This window comes from Polypterus senegalus, chromosome 4, assembly GCF_016835505.1.
Source record: "Polypterus senegalus isolate Bchr_013 chromosome 4, ASM1683550v1, whole genome shotgun sequence".
Classification (NCBI taxonomy): domain Eukaryota; kingdom Metazoa; phylum Chordata; class Cladistia; order Polypteriformes; family Polypteridae; genus Polypterus; species Polypterus senegalus.
The window spans coordinates 9105481-9123375 of NC_053157.1; positions in this window are offsets into that span (position 1 = coordinate 9105481).

The following is a 17895-nucleotide window of genomic DNA, read 5'->3' on the forward strand; positions in this document are numbered from 1 at the left end:
GACCTCCTTTTTTTGGCACCCACTGCACGTCCAACGTACCTGGAAAGGGGTTTCTCTTTGAACTGTCTTTCCCAAGGTTTCTTCCATTTTGTTCCCTACAAGGGTTTTTTTTTTTGGGAGTTTTTCCTTGTCTTCTTAGAGAGTCAAGGCTGAGGGGCTGTCAAGAGGCAGGGCCTGTTAAAGCCTATTGTGGCACTTTTTGTGTGATTTTGGGCGATACAAAAAATAAATTGCATTGTATTAATAAGGGAGGTGATGATTAGTGAGCAGCAGGATGGTTTCATGCCAAGAAAGAGCACCACAGATGCGATGTTTGCTCTGAGGTTGCTGATGGAGAAGTTTAGAGATGGACATAAGGAGTTGCATTGTGTCTTTGTGGACCTGGAGAAAGCATATGACAGGGTGACTGAGAGTAGCTGTGGTATTGTATGAGGAAGTCGGGAGTGGCAGAGAAGTACGTAAGAGTGGTACAGGATATGTACGAGGGAAATGTGACCGTGGTGAGGTCTGTGGAAGGAGTGACGGAGGTGGGATTACATCAGGGATCAGCTCTGAGCCCTTCTTGCAATGGTGATGGACCGGTTGACAGATCAACAGTACAGAAAAATGGGGATTGTGGAAGAGAAGTGAAGAAGAGAGTGCCAGCAGGGTGGAATGGGTGGAGAAGAGTGTCAGGAGTGATTTGTGACAGACGAGTATCAGCAAGAGAGAAAGGGAAGGTCTACAGGATGGTACTGAGACCAGCTATGTTATATGGGTTGGAGACGGTGGCACTGACCAGAAAGCAGGAGACAGAGCTGGAGGAGGCAGAGTTACAGATGTTAATATTTGCATTGGGCGTGACGAGGATGGACAGGATTAGAAATGAGGACATTAGAGGGTCAGCTCAGGTTGAACGGTTGGGAGACAAAGTCAGGGAGGGGAGATTGCGTTGGTTTGGACACGTGCAGAGGAGAGATAAGGGTTATATTGGGAGAAGGATGCTTAGGATAGAGCTGCCAGGTAAAAGGAGAACAGGAAGGCCTAAGAGGAGGTTTATGGATGTGGTGATGGAAGACATGCAGGTGGTGGGTATAACAGAACAAGATGACGGGGACAGGAAGAGATGGAAAAAGATGATCCGTAGTGGCGACCCCTAACAGGAGAAGCCGAAAGAAGAAGAAGAAAAAGATAAAGTGTGGAGTTGAGGGTCTGCCGTGTTCCTTTTCCAAAATGAAGAGGTAAAGTAAAAATCACGGTGTGGACGTGAGCACGTGGAGAAGTTACGAGAAAATCTCTTGAATTGCAGGTGGAACCAAAGTGTAGATCACAGATGAGCTCCTGGGGTTTCAACTGTAAGAAAACCCTGCAGAAAAGCAGAAGCCCACTCACGATTTACGGAAAAAAATCCTTTGCACTTCCCAAGTATGCCTTCACACTCCTGTTACAGCAAAGCCTTTTACTTTGGCCCAGTAGTTCCCTCCCACCTTCCGTTCCAAACTCCTTCACTCAGCACTTGGGGGGTCTCGCACCTCTCCGGCTCTCAGCACTCTTCCGTTTTGGTTTAAAATATTCTATTTTGCCTGCACTTCTAAAATTCCGTCTTCATTTTATAGCCTTTCGTCCACACCCACCAAGCCACAGGAAACGGAGACTTTTGAAAACAACAACAACAACAACATTTATTTATATAGCACATATATATAGAACAGTAGCTCAAAGTGCTTTACATAATGAAGAATAGAAAAATAAGAGACACAGTAAGAAAATAAAATAAGTCAACATTAATTAACATAGAATAAGAGTAAGGTCCAATGGCCAGGGGGACAGAAAAAAAAAAAAACTCCAGACGGCCGGAGAAAAAAAAAAAAATCTGCAGGGATTCCAGGCCATGAGACCACCCAGTCCCCTCTGGGAATCTACCTAACATAAATGAAACAGTCCTCTTGTATTTATGGTTTTCACGGAAGGATTTGATGATGATGATGATGATCACGTGGACTTCTGGCTTTTAGTCCATCAATGCTGGGGCATCATGGTGCTTTGAGTAGGTTGGTGGTGGCGCAGGCCGCCACCACAGAGAAACCGGAAAAAGAAACAGAAGAGAGAGTTGGGGTCAGTACGGAATTTAGAGCCACCATGAATAGTTATTATGATGAATTGAACATACAGAGTATCAGTATTAAGTTAAAGTGAAGTTATAGAAAGGCCATGTTAAAGTAATGTGTTTTCAGCAGTGTTTTAAATTGCTCTACTGTACTAGCCTGGTGAATTCCTATTGGCAGGCTATTCCAGATTTTAGGTGCATAGCAGCAGAAGGCCGCCCGCCTCACCACTTCTTTTAAGTTTAGCTTTTGGAATTCTAAGGAGACACTCATTTGATGATCTAAGATTACGATTTGGAATATAACGTGTCAGGCATTCCGATATATAAGATGGAGTGAGATTATTTAAGGTTTTGTAAACTATAAGCAGAATTTTAAAGTCAATTCTGAAAGACACAGGTAACCAGCGTAGTGAAATCAAAACTGGAGAAATGTGTTCGGATTTTCTTCAGCCGCTCTTCCCAGCTCAGCATTACAGCGTGGATGGGATCAAAATGGAGAGTTTTGGAAGTCCACCCTTGGCGTTAGAGGTTGCCATTGCTCCCACCTTGAGCAGAAATGACTCCTTGTAGCCGTTTTGCATGACTGCCCACCAGTCTCTGACATCGACTTGGTGACACTGAAGACTATTACTCTGTGTGAAATCTTTTCAGTTGCAAGATGTTTGTGGGTTTTTTTTGCAGGTCCCATCTGTTCTAACATTTCAATGGGATTCAAATGAAGGCTTTGACGAGGCCAGAGCATAACCCTTGTCACCTTGTCACGCGTGTCCGAGGATCTTCTCACGGGCTCGACCGAGGTATGTGACAACCTGACCGAGGTGAGAGAGAGATAGGGGGAGTGGTCACAAACATTCTCTTCTGCTTTTCTCCCCGCCCAGTGAGGGCATTTAGCTCCGCCCTTTCAGGTCCAGGTAATATAAGATGGTCCAGCTTGCTGGAAGGAGGCGCTATTGCAAAGCAGAGCAGACTGCCGGATGGAGCTCCAGTGACTGACTCTGATATTCCGCGACAAAAAGACTCATTTCTATTGTTTCTTATTTTGCCCAAGTTGGCTCTTTATTGAAGCCATTTTTTTTTTTTGCTGCATTTTCCTTGTAGGAGGAGAACAGACATCCCGGTCCGAAAAGAAAAGAAGTCATTACCCAGACGGGGAGCCAATGTGACAACTCAGATGGATTGGCCAGCAAAACAAATAAATAACTTTGTACCGGGCCAGTGTAAATAAATGAAAGAATCAGAGATAGCCAGGAGTCGGGAGCAGTTCAATTCCCCATGCAATAGGTGGCAATGGTCCTCACATGGGAATCCAGTCGGGACACCTGAAGGGGTATTTTTGGAAGTTGGGATCTGAAAGTGCAGCCCAATGAGGGCGCTTAGCTCCACCCTTTCCAGTCTGTGTAGTATAAGAAGGCCTGGTTGCCCAGAAGGAGGCGCCATTGGCGGGGTGAGAGAGAGAGAGAGGGCGTAGTCACAAACCTTCTCTTCTGCTTCTCTCCCCACCCAGTGAGGGCATTTAGCTCCACCCCTTCTGGTCCAGGTAATATAAGAATGCCTGGATGCCCAGAAGGAAATGCCATTGGCAGGGTGAGAGAGCAAGAGAAGGGGGAGTGGTCACAAACATTCTCTTCTGCTTCTCTCCCCCAATGAGGTCACTTAGCTCCACCCCTTCCAGTCCAGGTAATATAAGAAGGTCCAGCTGTCTGGACATTGGTGCTATTAGTAAGCAGAGCAGACCATCAGACGGAGCTCCAGTGACTGACCCTGATATTTCACAGCGCGCAGTCCATGTGGGCTCTTTATTGAAGCCACGTTTTTTTGTTGGATTTTCCTTATTCAAAGAGGACTACTCGGCCGGTGTCCCATATCCGATTTGAATGACCTCTCATTCCCACACCCAGCACCAGCCCTTAATTTCTTCTTTTGCAGCCATTCCTGTGATTCGAGTGCCAGCTCAGCATTAACAAAATCATTGGGCGAAAAATGGAAAGTTTTGAAAAACACAGACCCTAATCGTGTCCTAAATAAATTCAAGTTATGTTGCAATTCAACATCTTGTTTTATGTCCCTTTTTATTTCTTGTTAAGTCACTCATTTATGTTTAGGCTACTTTTATTAATTACGATCTGCTTGGCCTGTGTTTTTGGAACATCAGAACAATGGAGACGAGAACAGGCCAACGAAGGTCACCAAGCCCACCAATTTGGAGTGCAATGGGTCCGAATACTTCTAGGAAGGAGATATTTCAGTTTTTCATTTTTTAGTAAGCCTTTTCTGGAAATATGTCGTCATTTTGTCATGCTGGGTTATGGCATGTCAATTGACGGGCGAAAATGACAAATGTCACTCAGACATTTTCTAACCCACTTAGTCCAGAAGAGGGTCACGGGGTCTGCCAAAGCCTATCCTAGCTGGCACAGGAACAAACCCTGGACTGGGCACTGTGCAAACACACTCCAACCACACAGTAGGGCCAATTGAGGATCATCAGTTCACCTAAATCTTCATCTCTTTGAACTGGGGGCGGAAACCGAAGCACCCCCCGCAGACACGGGGAGAACATGCAAACTTCACTTAGGGAAGACCAGGATGTGAACCCTGGTCTCCTTAGTGCAAGGGAACAGTCAGTGCCACTACCGTGCCACCCAAATGACAAACATATTCATTTCAGATTTCATCTGCAACACAGGGGTCTCAACACAGTATGCATTGCCAACATGAGGGTCTTCTGTTCTGCCAAGCTGGTTCCACTTTTCTCCCCGTATTTACACTCGTATTTATTTCTAGACTTAGAGGGCCAGACCTGAAGCAGATATAAAACGGACGGCTGTAAGATCATGTGGACCCGTCCTTCACATGAGCAGCGGGTGACCGGTGTGTCATCAAGACCGCCAGCGGCCCACTGATTCATTTCCTTTTGGCTACGGGGAAGCACTTTTGTTTAAATTTCTCTCTTCCTGTATAAATTCCTCTATCATTTGTTTTTGTTTTTATTTTATTCTACTTCGGCACGTCTTCATACAGTAAGTCCTCACTTGGCAGGACCCTCCTTTTACCATTAGGCCCTTTACGTACGGCTATGTGAAATGTAAGCAGACTCCATGGAAACTGTTAACCTTTTTCAGTGTATTTGAACAGACAGGCATTAGAGCTTCACGCGGACAGATGAAGGTGACAGACCTGAGGAAAATGTGCCCATCTAACAAAAATATCAGTCGGTGTAATGATCTTCTTGGGGAAAAACGTGAGTCCACCCACTTCTTCCATGTGTCAAATCTGCACTTTTGTTCATTTAGATTATAAGATTGAACACGATTGTAGGTGTCATTAATTTAAGGACATCACGTTTACCTGTAGACACTGTCAGACCCAATGAGGTGTGTGGGTCAAGATTCCCCAGGTTGGTAATTCCTAGGGGTCTGGGCAGGACCCCCATATATTGTTCTTTATTCAAGTAAAATTTCAATTTTTTTAAAGAATAAAGATGCTGTTCACGTTTCGATTCGGTGGAAACTCAAAGAGCTGGTCGATGAACGTTTTCATCTCTTCTCTTGAATATGCGTGGAAGCAAAAAACATCTAAGGAGACAAAGGCGACATGCATTTGAGTACCTACAACCATGAGCTGCTCACAGTGAGTGAATGTTGTTTCGACTGCGACCTATGTGAATACTGAGTGGTGTACGACCTGTGCTAACCGTCTAAGATGGGTTGAAATCTAACTAACCGACATAGACCTCAGTGTTATCATTTGTAGTGCACCATCTATCAGAATGATTATGCATGTAGTAATAAAATGCAAAGCATGTGTCATTCCAACAGATGGTGCAACACAAACATGTGTAGTGTGAAAATGCAAAGCCACAAATACTTGTGATGTACCATCTGTTGCAATGACAAATGCAATGCTTATGTCTCTGTTATTTGCCATTTGGTATGAGATTTGTAAAAGCAATGTTAATGTTTATGATGCACCATCTGTTGAAATAACAAATGCAATGCATAAGGGTATCCAATGCATATGTGTCTGTTACATACTATTTGGTATGGGATTTGGAAAAGAAGTGTAAATATTTTTTGATGCACCATCTGTTAGAATAAAAACTAGAATACATATGTCTCTGTGATGTACAAATTTGGTCTGGGGTTCATAAAAGCAGTGTTAATGTTTGTGATGCACCAACTGTTGGATTGACAATTGCAATGCTTATGTCTCTGTTATTTGCCATTTGGTATGAGATTTTTAAAAGCAATGTTAAGGTTTGTGATGCACCATCTGTTGAAATAACAAATGCAATGCACATGGGTATGCAATGCATAGGTGTCTGTTATATACTATTTGGTATGGAATTTGGAAAATAAGTCTAAATATTTTTGATGCACCATCTGTTGAAATGAAAAATAGAATGCATACTGCATGTCTCTGTGTTATACCATTTGGTTTGGGATTCAAAAAAGAAGTTTAAATGTTTGTAACACACCATCTTTTTTCATACAGTATTAGTGCATTTGCCATTTGTTGAAATGACAAAGGCACTACATATACTCAGCAAAAAAAGAAACGTCCTCTGACTTTCAACTGTTTTTACTTTCAGTAAACTTAATGTGTAAATATTTGTATGAACACTAAAAGAGTCAACACCATAAGACATCCATCCATCCATTGTCCAACCCGCTGAATCCGAATACAGGGTCACGGGGGTCTGCTGGAGCCAATCCCAGCCAACACAGGGCACAAGGCAGGAACCAATCCTGGGCAGGGTGCCAACCCACCGCAGGACACACACAAACACACTCACGGGCCAATTTAGAATCGCCAATCCACCTAACCTGCATGTCTTTGGATTGTGGGAGGAAACCCACGCAGACACGGGGAGAACATGCAAACTCCACGCAGGGAGGACCCGGGAAGCGAACTAAAATGTTTCACAATGTGTCCCTGAATGAAGGGAGGCTCAAAATCAAAAGTACCAGTCAGTCTCTGGTGTGGCCACCAGCTGCTTGAAGTACTGCAGTGCATCTCCTCCTCATGGACTGGACCAGATTTGTCAGTTCTTGCTGTGAGATGTTACCCCACTCTTCCACCAAGGCACCTGCAAGTTCCTGGACATTTCTGGGGGGAATGGCCCTAGCCATCGATCCAAACCGATCCCGCTCCAGGGTACAGGCCTCGGTGTAACGCTCATTCCTTTGACGATAAACACGAATCCGTCCATCACCCCTGGTGAGACAAAACCGTGACTCATCAGTGAAGAGCACTTTTTGCCACTCCTGTCTGGTCCAGCGAAGGTGGGTTTGTGCCCATAGGCGGCGTTGTTGCTGGTGATGTCTGGTAAGGACCTGCCTTACAACAGGCCTACAAGCCCTCAGTCCAGCCTCTCTCAGCCTATTGCGAACAGTCTGAGCACTGATGGAGGGATTGTGTGTTCCTGGTGTGACTCGGGCAGTTGTTGTGGCCATCCTGTACCTGTCACGCAGGTGTGATATTTGGATGTACCGATCCTGTGCAGGTGTTGTTACACGTGGTCTTCCACTGCGAGGATGATCAGCTGTCCTTCCTGTCTCCCTGTAGCGCTGTCTTAGGCGTCTCACAGTGCGGACATGGCAATTTATTGCCCTAGCCACATCAGCAGTCCTCATGCCTCCCTGCAGCAGGCCTAATGCACGTTCACGCAGATGAGCAGGGACCCTGGGCATCTTTCACAGTCGGTAGACAAGTCTCTTTAGTGTCCTGCGTTTTTAGAACTGTGACCTTAAGTGCCTACTTTCTGTAAGCTGTTAAGGTCTTAACGACCATTCCACAGATGCATGTTAATTAATTGATTATGGTTAATTGAACATGCATGGAAAATATTGTTTAAGCCCTTTACAATGAAGATCTGTAAAGTTATTTGGATTTTTAAAACATTATTGTTGAAATACACAGTCCTGAAAAAGGGACGTTTCTTTTTTTGCTGAGCTTATGTCTCTGCTATATTCCATTTGGCATGAGATTCATAAAAGCAACATTGCTGTTTGCGATGCACCATTTGTTAAAATGACAAATACAATGAATATGTCTGTCTTATATGCCACTTAGTAATAGATGCATTAAAGTGGTGTAAATGTTCATGATGAACCATATGTTGGAATGACACATACAGTGCATTTTATTACTGCAAATGTTTGTGTGCACCATCTGCTGGCATGACATATGTAAAGCCCAGGTCTCTGTGAAATGCCATTTGGTAGTGGATTTTTTAACACAATGCATCATCTGTTAAAATGAGAAATACAATGAATATGTCTGTCTTATATGCTATTGAGCAATAGATTCTTTAAAACAGTGTTAATGATTATGATGTGCCATCTGTTGGAATGAAAAATGCAATGCTTCTGTCTCTGTTATATGCCATTTGCTACGGAACTTATAAAAGTAGTATTAAAGTTTGTGACCACCACCATGTGTTGGAATGACAGAGACACAGCAACTGCATGGACACATACTGCAGACACCCAGACACTTAATCCCTTCATTAAGGTGGATTCTTCATTATTCAACCAATACCACTGATCTAATGTGCCTAGGAATTGTTTTCACCTTTTTAAGTTCTTTAGCACCACACATAGAAAAAGTAAATAACAATTTATAAATATATTTATTTTATGAGTTGAAAGAATCAAAGAATATTGTGGCTAAAATAAATATTAATATGCAATATCAATTAAACTAAAAGGAAGATGGCTAAGATTTTTTTAGTTTTATTCCTCTAGTTATTAATATTAAAAAATATATTAGCATGTAATATTCAATTAAAGGGAAATGAACATTGTTATTATAGTAGGATTTTTAGTATTTTTGTGTGTCATTTTTAGTTTGATTCTTTTAGTCTGGGCACTGTATGTATGAAGATCTGTAGTTTGACTTTTTAAAAAACATTAGAAAAAGTCCATCAATTTCCATGGGGTGTATTTACTTTTTCACAGGACTGAAATGGTGAAATTCAGCCAAGATTTGCTTGCACATTGAAGTTGCTCGTTTTCCCAGACAGCTACTGCACTTTAACAGATGGCACTGGAGACGAGTGAGTCTGTTGAACTGACAAGCTTTAGTTCAGACAGAATGGCATTAATAGAAGATGTGTGTGTGTTTGTGTGTGTTGGGGTGGTGGGGGGGCATTGTTATTTATACACAGGCGCAATATTTAGAAAGGCTGTCATCACCTGTCGCCGTGGGCTTGGATCTTCTGAAGTTCTTACTAGCGACATGAGATGAACACTCAGTCCATTAGCCGATAGTAAGTCACCTGACTGCATTTCTGATAGGTAGACAGATATGAAAGGCACTATAAACAAGATGTATATTAGATAGACTGGTACCACTCACTGGGCAGTGCCCACACAATAGCAGAATACAGTACATACACACACACACACACACACACACTATATATATATTACACACACACACATCTATACTAATAAAAGGCAAAGCCCTCACTGACTGACTCACTTGCTCACTCGTCACTAATTCTCCAACTTCCCGTGTAGGTAGAAGGCTGATATTTGGCAGGCTCATTCCTTACAGCTTACTTACAAAAGTTAAGCAGGTTTCATTTCGAAATTCTACACGTAACGGTCATAACAGTCAACAACATCCGCCATATTGAACTTTATTATTTATGGCCCCATCTTCACGAAATTTGGTAGGCGGCTTCCCTGCGCTAACCGAAACCAATGTACGTAATTATTTTGGTGGTATGACGCCACTGTCAGCCGCCATATTGAACTTTCCAACGTCACTAATTCTCCAACTTCCCGTGTAGGTAGAAGGCTGAAATTTGGCAGGCTCATTCCTTACACCTTACTTACAAAAGTTGGGCAGGTTTCATTTCAAAATTCTACACGTAACGGTCATAACTGGAAGCTATTTTTCTACATATACTGTAATGGAGTTGAGCTGGATGGCCGTGGGGGCGGAGTTTCGTGTGACATCATCACGCCTCCCACGTAATCACGTGAACTGACTGTCAACGCAGTGCGTAGAAAACCAGGAAGAGCTCCAAAAAGCGCTGAAGAAAACATGCATTATATAATTGAGAAGGCAGCGAAACAATAAGAAGCGAGCGAGCGAGTGACATATACTACCATATTCATGAGTGCTGCTACTTCGGAAACTAAGCACGGTGTAAACTTAAAGTTTAAATTAAGTTCATAGACAGGCTGCTGCTGGCGTTTCACATGCCCACAGGTAATGCGGGATACAAGTTTAATGAGAGGACGCAGGATATAAACGAGTTTTGATCACTTTGTAACTAAGTTAAAATTGTAGGTGAAGGGGTGTGCTTATGCAAATTCCGAGAGACTGTGTTTGTGGGGGATTGACGGTTAAGGCGGGTGGGGGAGTCACGTCATCATCTCCCCTCCCATTCATCTTATTTCGCTCTGAGCTGAGCTCCGCGGCTAACGCAGTGTTACGACTTTGTGACGCTCCCACCAAATACTTACAGAAAAATCCACAAGTTAATACACACGCTGTCTCTACAGCTTCTCCACACTGAATCCTCCAGGCACTACTTACAAAAGGTTACATTGACAATCGTGTTACGTTATTTTTAAAATGTTTCCTTTTCTTAGCACAAGCACAGCTGAGAAGCTTCGAAGCATGTGCTTCATAACGCGTTAAAAAATCACGCATTTAATCACAAGCAAAGGGGAACTTCTGTCAATGCATGATTTCCTGGTACACCGATTACATTGATCAGCGCATCCCGATTCATTTTACCCTCGCACACCCTTAGTTTGAGAAGAAGTATGAAAAAATATGAGGTTAACACAGAAAAACAGATCACCAATTCAAGCTTTATGAATAATCGATTCGCCATCAATAATTGTTTTGGTAAAGCCATACTCAGTGTAATCCTCCTTCCATTTTATAATTTTTCCGTGACTAGCCATGATTAAATGAACGGTAAATAAAGTAAGAGCGAAGCGAGGGTGACTTATTCAGGCAGGCACGCGACAGCTCAATAGCTCGAATTTGGATATAAGTAGGTTCTATTTAGTCGCCAGAAATATCTTTGTTAGGAATGGAAGTTGAATTTAGTCTTTAAATTTCTATGGTAAAGAAAAAGTTATGCAATGATGACTACATTTAACTATATAAAGTCAGAACTTGTATATATAAAGTCATTCGCGAAAATATAAAGTCAAAACTTGATTATATAAAGTCAGGGTTGGTATATATAAAGTCAATACTTGTTTCTGAATATATAAAGTCAAAACTTCAATATATAAAGTAAGCACTGGATTATCCATCCATTTCCCAACACGTTGAATCTGACCACAGAGTCACGGGCATCTGCTGGAGACAATCCCGGCCAACACTGGGCGCAAGGCAGGAACCAATCCTGGGCAGGGCACATGCATCATTTTCAACACATTAACCGAACAGTGTTTTTTTAATTTATTTTTCTGAATACGTTTTTCTTCACTTAGTTCAGTTCAGAGTCGTTTCAATCAATAGATTTTGACTTTCACTTTATATATTCAGGAGTTTATATACTCCGATGTTGACTTTATATAATCAGGAATGACTTTATAAATTCCGACGCTGACTTTATATATTCAAGTTTTGACTTTATCCATCCATCCATCCATTTTCTAACCCGCTGAATCTGAACACAGGGTCACGGGGGTCTGCTGGAGCCAATCCCAGCCAACACAGGGTACAAGGCAGGAACCAATCCTGGGCAGGGTGCCAACACACACAGGACACACACAAACACACCCACACACCAAGCACACACTAGGGCCAATTTTAGAATCGCCAATCCACCTAACCAGCATGTCTTTGGATTGTGGGGGGAAACCCACGCAGACACGGGGAGAACATGCAAACTCCACGCAGGGAGGACCCGGGAAGCGAACCCGGGTCTTCTAACTGCGAGGCAGCAGCGCTACCACTGCACCACCCTATTTTAACAGTCCTTCAGATTTATTATTTGATTTGACCCACAAACACCTTCCATTTTTCTGGATTATTTATTAATTGAAGAATCTGCCCTGCACTTTTAATGGACACTCCTTTTGTTGGTGGAACAAACGCACTAAACACTTTGCACCGTTTCTTGTTGTCTGAGTCGTCATTGTCCTGATTCATTCTCAGGACATGGCTTTCGATGTCCCAGGAAACAGGTGATGCCAAGCTGCGGGCATGACAGGGAGCGAATCCAAAGTCAGTTATTTTGTGTTTGATATTTTTTAATTCATTTAGACCACTTTACCGAGAGCTGTTTTCACATTGACATTAAAGACTCTTTTCCTGTTGTGGCAAATTAAACCCATTGAGATTCCATGTGGAAGCGAACCCGGATCTCCTAACTGCGAGGCAGCAGCGCTACCACTGCACCACCGTGCCGCCCATTTTGACTTTATATATTCACAAAATCAATTTATTTGCCTGTTTGGCACCCCATAGTATATGTGTGTGTGTATATATGTACACATTGTCAATCATGTTACATTATTATTAAAATGTTTCCTTTTCTTTTTACTTCTCCACTGCCAAGTGCGGGTATTTTGCTATATATATATATAGATATAGATATAGATATAGATATATATATAGATATATATATAGATATATAGATATATCAACAACACTCATATCAAAGACAAAAGAATTACATTAACAATCATGTTACATTATTTTTAAAATTTTTCCTTTTCTTTTTCATAACTTCTTTAACACACTACTTCTCCGCTGCGAAGCTCGGGTATTCTGCTAGTATATATATATATATATATATATATATATATATATATATATATATATATATATATATATATATATATATATATATATAGTAGCGGTCAGTACGGATTTTAGAGCCACCATGAGTAGTTATTATGATGAACTGAACATACAGAGTATCAGGATTAAGTTAAAATGAAGTTATAAAAAGGCCATGTTAAAGTAATGTGTTTTCAGCAGTGTTTTAAAGTGCTCTACTGCATCAGCCTGGTGAATTCCTATTGGCAGGCTATTCCAGATTTTAGGTGCATAGCAGCAGAAGGCCGCCCGCCTCACCACTTCTTTTAAGTTTTGTTCTTGGAATTCTAAGGAGACACTCATTTGAGGATCTGAGGTTACGATTTGGAATATAAGGTGTCAGACACTCCGATATATAAGATGGAGCGAGATTATTTAAGGCTTTATAAACCATAAGCAGAATTTTAAAGTCAATCCTGAATGACACAGGTAACCAGTGTAGTGACATCAAAACTGGAGAAATATGTTCAGATTTTCTTTTCCTAGTTAGGATTGCAAACGATTTATGTAGAGAGAGAGGACCTCACAAGTGTCTCCATTTATGTGAGTGTTGACCTGTTGACTCCATAGGCCAGCATCAATATAAATTGAAACACTCATATGTAAATATGAAGTCCACACACACACACACACACACACATATATAGATTAGATCAAACTTTTTTTAGATATAGGCGGTATAGGGTGTGTACAAACTCAGAATTTCTACTGTGTGTCATCCTGTCGGTGTCAGTGACATCCTTCTGCTTTCTGACTCAACACCCTAACCACTGAGCTGTGTGATTTATTTCCACTGCCCTTATATTTAAGATGGTTTTCATTCTAAACAAATACATTTTTAATTTTTACAGACTCATTTCTTTATTCCACGATACGAATCTTGTGGTCTGTTAGCTTACTGAAAGTCAAGTCAAGTTAGGTTGGGGAGCTTGCACTGGTACAGCACGTTGCCGCACCCACTACACAACGAAACAACTCAGGATCCCAGTTGGCAACCGTCCATTCAGACACGTGGTCCAGTCCCACCCTCCAGAAATGACCCTCTATCTGCCGCAGCCAGGTGTTACGTGAACGACTTGACTTGAGTTGACACAACACCATATCTTGCCTTTTACTGAACAAAATGACAAAAATTAATGTATCATTCATTGTGTTAGTGAAGCTTCAAAAAATGTCAAGAATCAAGCTGAAAGCACTGCTGTCACAGTTTATCTGGATTGTCCTGTTTATGGTGACAGAGACCTGCTGCCTCTCTCTAAACTGGATGCCAGATCTCATTCATGGGTACCCCCAGATTCCCTCACACTGGGCCACTTTGGGGTTCACTGACAAACCCACACAGACGCAGGATGAAGAAGAAGCCACCGCCTCACATGAAGCGTCGTGAAGCCAGCAGTCGTGACACATGTGATGACCCCAATAGCGCCCCAACTAACCCCAGAGCTGTGGACATGATTCAAAAAGAAGGCTCTTGAGTATCAATTCATTTAGAAGAAACTGCAAACATGAACGAAATAAGCAAGCTTTCCCTTATATAGTGCCTTGCTAAGGTGCTTTACAGGTAACAATGGCAAGTGAAGTGGCTCACTCCAGATCACTCAGTGAGACAGCACTGGATTAGGTGATTAAACAGGCCACTAGGGGGCGACATTACTTCTCCTTTTACTTATTTTACTTTATCCAGGGTGACTCACAACATCTGAGATACAGCTGGTGACATTTCTTTTGGTTTTGCAATAGGAGGACAGGCAGGTCATGTGACTTGCTTAGGGTCACATGGTGTCAGTAGTGGGATATGAACCCATAACCACAGGGTTTGAAGTCCAAATTCTTAAAACAGGAAACTGAAAATGTTGGATCATCCAATGACAATCAAGTGAAGGGTAAAAATTTCAGTTTGCAATGCCTGTGTGTGAGAAGTGAGTCTGCAGTAACTCAGTTGTCTTCAGTCACACCAACCACAGCCCAAAAAAAGGAACAAGTTTGGAAATTACGCAAGTCAGAGCTCCATCGTCACAGGGGTGACTTATGGCCAAGTGGACGCTTTCAGACTTGACAGCTAACATGCAAAGGAAGTTTGCGACAATCGAAGGCAGCACAGTGGGGCTCAGATTCACAAGAAAAGCAGGCTGCGTGGTGTAGTTGACAAGACATTGGACTAGCAATCCCAAGGCTTCCAGTTCAATCCCTACCAGTAACACACTCTGAGGGAATCACTAGGCTGGAGTCCAAATGGAACAAGTACACCTCGGGGGCTAACAAGTCCTGGGTTCAAATTCTGAACTTATCACTTGTTTAGTAACCATTGTGAAAAGTGAGCAGACTGAGAAGAAGCCAAGAAAATAATCGTGGCACAAGCCATTTAATTGTAGAACAAGAAGTCAGTCCAGTGCTCTGAGCACAAATAACAGGTGCACCAGAAACTTTAGCCCAGCTCACGTAAAAGGATTCCATCAGTAAGAGCTCCGTTTCCATTGCTGGCTGGTTCAAAGTGAGCTTCAGGGGATCACCCTTTTATATTGGGGTGTGGCCTGCTTGAGGATGAAGGCGGGGCTAGGCGTCTGACAGAACTGCAGGTAGTGGAGAAGACAGTGTTAGTGACAGCGCCCCCTCTCATCTTAGGGGGGTACTGTTCACATGGACAGAGCCAGGAAGGTGACCCCCAGATGTACATGTGTGACACCCTGTAGAATAATAACGACCAGCCAGCCAATACCAGTTACTGTACAGTCACAAATAAAGTACTATCTACTGTATTTACAGTATCTACTGTATAGCACATTTTGTATTTACTGTAAGTATTATGCTATGCCTGTCATACGTTTCTATCTATCAGGTGTCTACAGTATCTATCTATCTATCGCACCTTTCTTTTCAAGATCAGTAAAGAGCTAGCTATCTGTTATATAGTGCCTTTCACATTGTCTAATAAATAGTACCTTGGACATCTACCTACCAATCTATTGTACAGCTCCTTCAATTTCTATTGATTTATTATAGGTTGCCTCTATCTATCTAAAGCCATCCATCCATCCATTATCCAACCCACTATATCCTAACTACAGGGTCACGGGGGTCTACTGCAGCCAATCCCAGCCAACACACGGCGCAAAGGCAGGAAACAAAACCCTGGGCAGGGTGCCAGCCCACCACGGTATCTATCTACATTGTACTGTATATAGTGCCTTTCATATCTATCTATCTATCTATCTATCTATCTATCTATCTATCTATCTATCTAATGTTTGTGGTGTGCCATCTGTTGGAATGAAAAATGTAATGCACTTTATTACTACAAATCTATCTATCTATCTATCTATATATCTATCTATTATATAGTGCCTTTCATCTATCTATCTATCTATCTATCTATCTATCTATCTATCTATCTATCTATCTATCTATCTATCTATCTATCTGTCTGTCTGTCTGTCTGTTTAAACTGTTAAAAATGTCATAAACAGTAAATCATCTAGTGATACCTTTACAATTACTTCCATTCATAAGTCATTAACAGGCTTTACATATTAACTTTTCATGAATTGTGTGAAGGTTTGTGATCTCAAGTTCTTCTAAGGTGCTTCTTTGTGAGATTTGTTTCTACACTCCATCGACATGCAGTTTATGTCATTTGGTAAGTTCATTGGCCACGTCTTTGTGTGTGTGTGTGTGTTTGTGTGCCCTGTGGTGGCCCACTGAAGTGTCAATTATTAGTCCCTTCCTGACACTTGAGACTCCTGGGGCAGTATGTGGTTCCCAGCTACGACAGGCACAGACTTTCAGCCTCCCAGAATTGGATGAATGCTAGTGTGAATGAGGTGCACACTGTAAAAAGGCGCCATATAAAATAAAGGTTGGGTGGTTAGTATTGATTGACATTCCATATCATTGCATTCTTGTTCTCACTTAAGATGACTCAGGGCCATGTGGGGCCACAGGCTGTCCTGGTTGTATGGGATACAAGGTGGGGTCCAGCCCTGGATGAGGCCAAACCCGTCACAAATATCCAATTGGAGGCTCATCCTGGTATCTCCATATCTACCTTATCATTGAGTTTTCTTATTGTTTGGTCATTCATTTCTCAAGCCAAGTGATTTCAATTGAAAATCATTGAATGACTGTCGTGCAATGCAGAAATCAGGCCTGTAGGGGGCACTGGTCGACTCACAAGCAAGCCACACTTTAGTGTTGCCAGGCAATCAAACTGACCTGTGGCAAACAATCAGTGTGGCACAGTAGTTAAGAACTTGGACTTCAAGTCCTGAGGTTGTGGGTTCAGATCCCACTAGTGACACCCTGTGACCCTGAGCAGGTCACTACACCTGTCTGGGCTCCAATTGAAAAAATGTAAGGAATGTCACCAATTGTACCTCCAATGTTGTAAGCCGCCAAATGAAGGCAGTGTGGCACAGTAGTTAAAACTTTGAACTTCAAGACCTTGAGGTTGTGGGCTCAAATTTTATTGTCGACACTGTGTGACCCCAAGCAGGTCACTTCACTTGCCCATGCTCTCCATGGAACAACCAAAAGAAATGTCACCAATTGTTTCTCAGATGTTGTAAGGCAGTGTGGCGCAGTAGTTAAAACTTTGAACTTCAGACCCTGAGGTTGTGGGTTCAGATCCCACTGCTGACACCATGTGACCCTGAGTGGGTCATTTTACCAGCCTGTGTTCCTCATGGAACAACAAATAGAAATGGAACCAATTGTGTCTGGGATGCTTTTAGTTGTCTTGGTTGAATGCGTCGGCCAAAAAAAGTAAATGTAATGTAAATCTTACAGGCTGGGATTTTGAACCCGGGTCTCTGAAGTTGATCACCATTAGAAGGGTCAAGGACCTCAGTTGGACATCTCATCTGAAGGATGGGAATCTTGTCAATACTCACACAGACCGCAGGTGAACTCCCCATGACAGTGTCACTTGAAGTACCCCCAAGCTTTTCCTCAATGGTTTCCCACCCAAGTGCAAGCCAGACCCAAACCCACTTAAGCTTCTGACC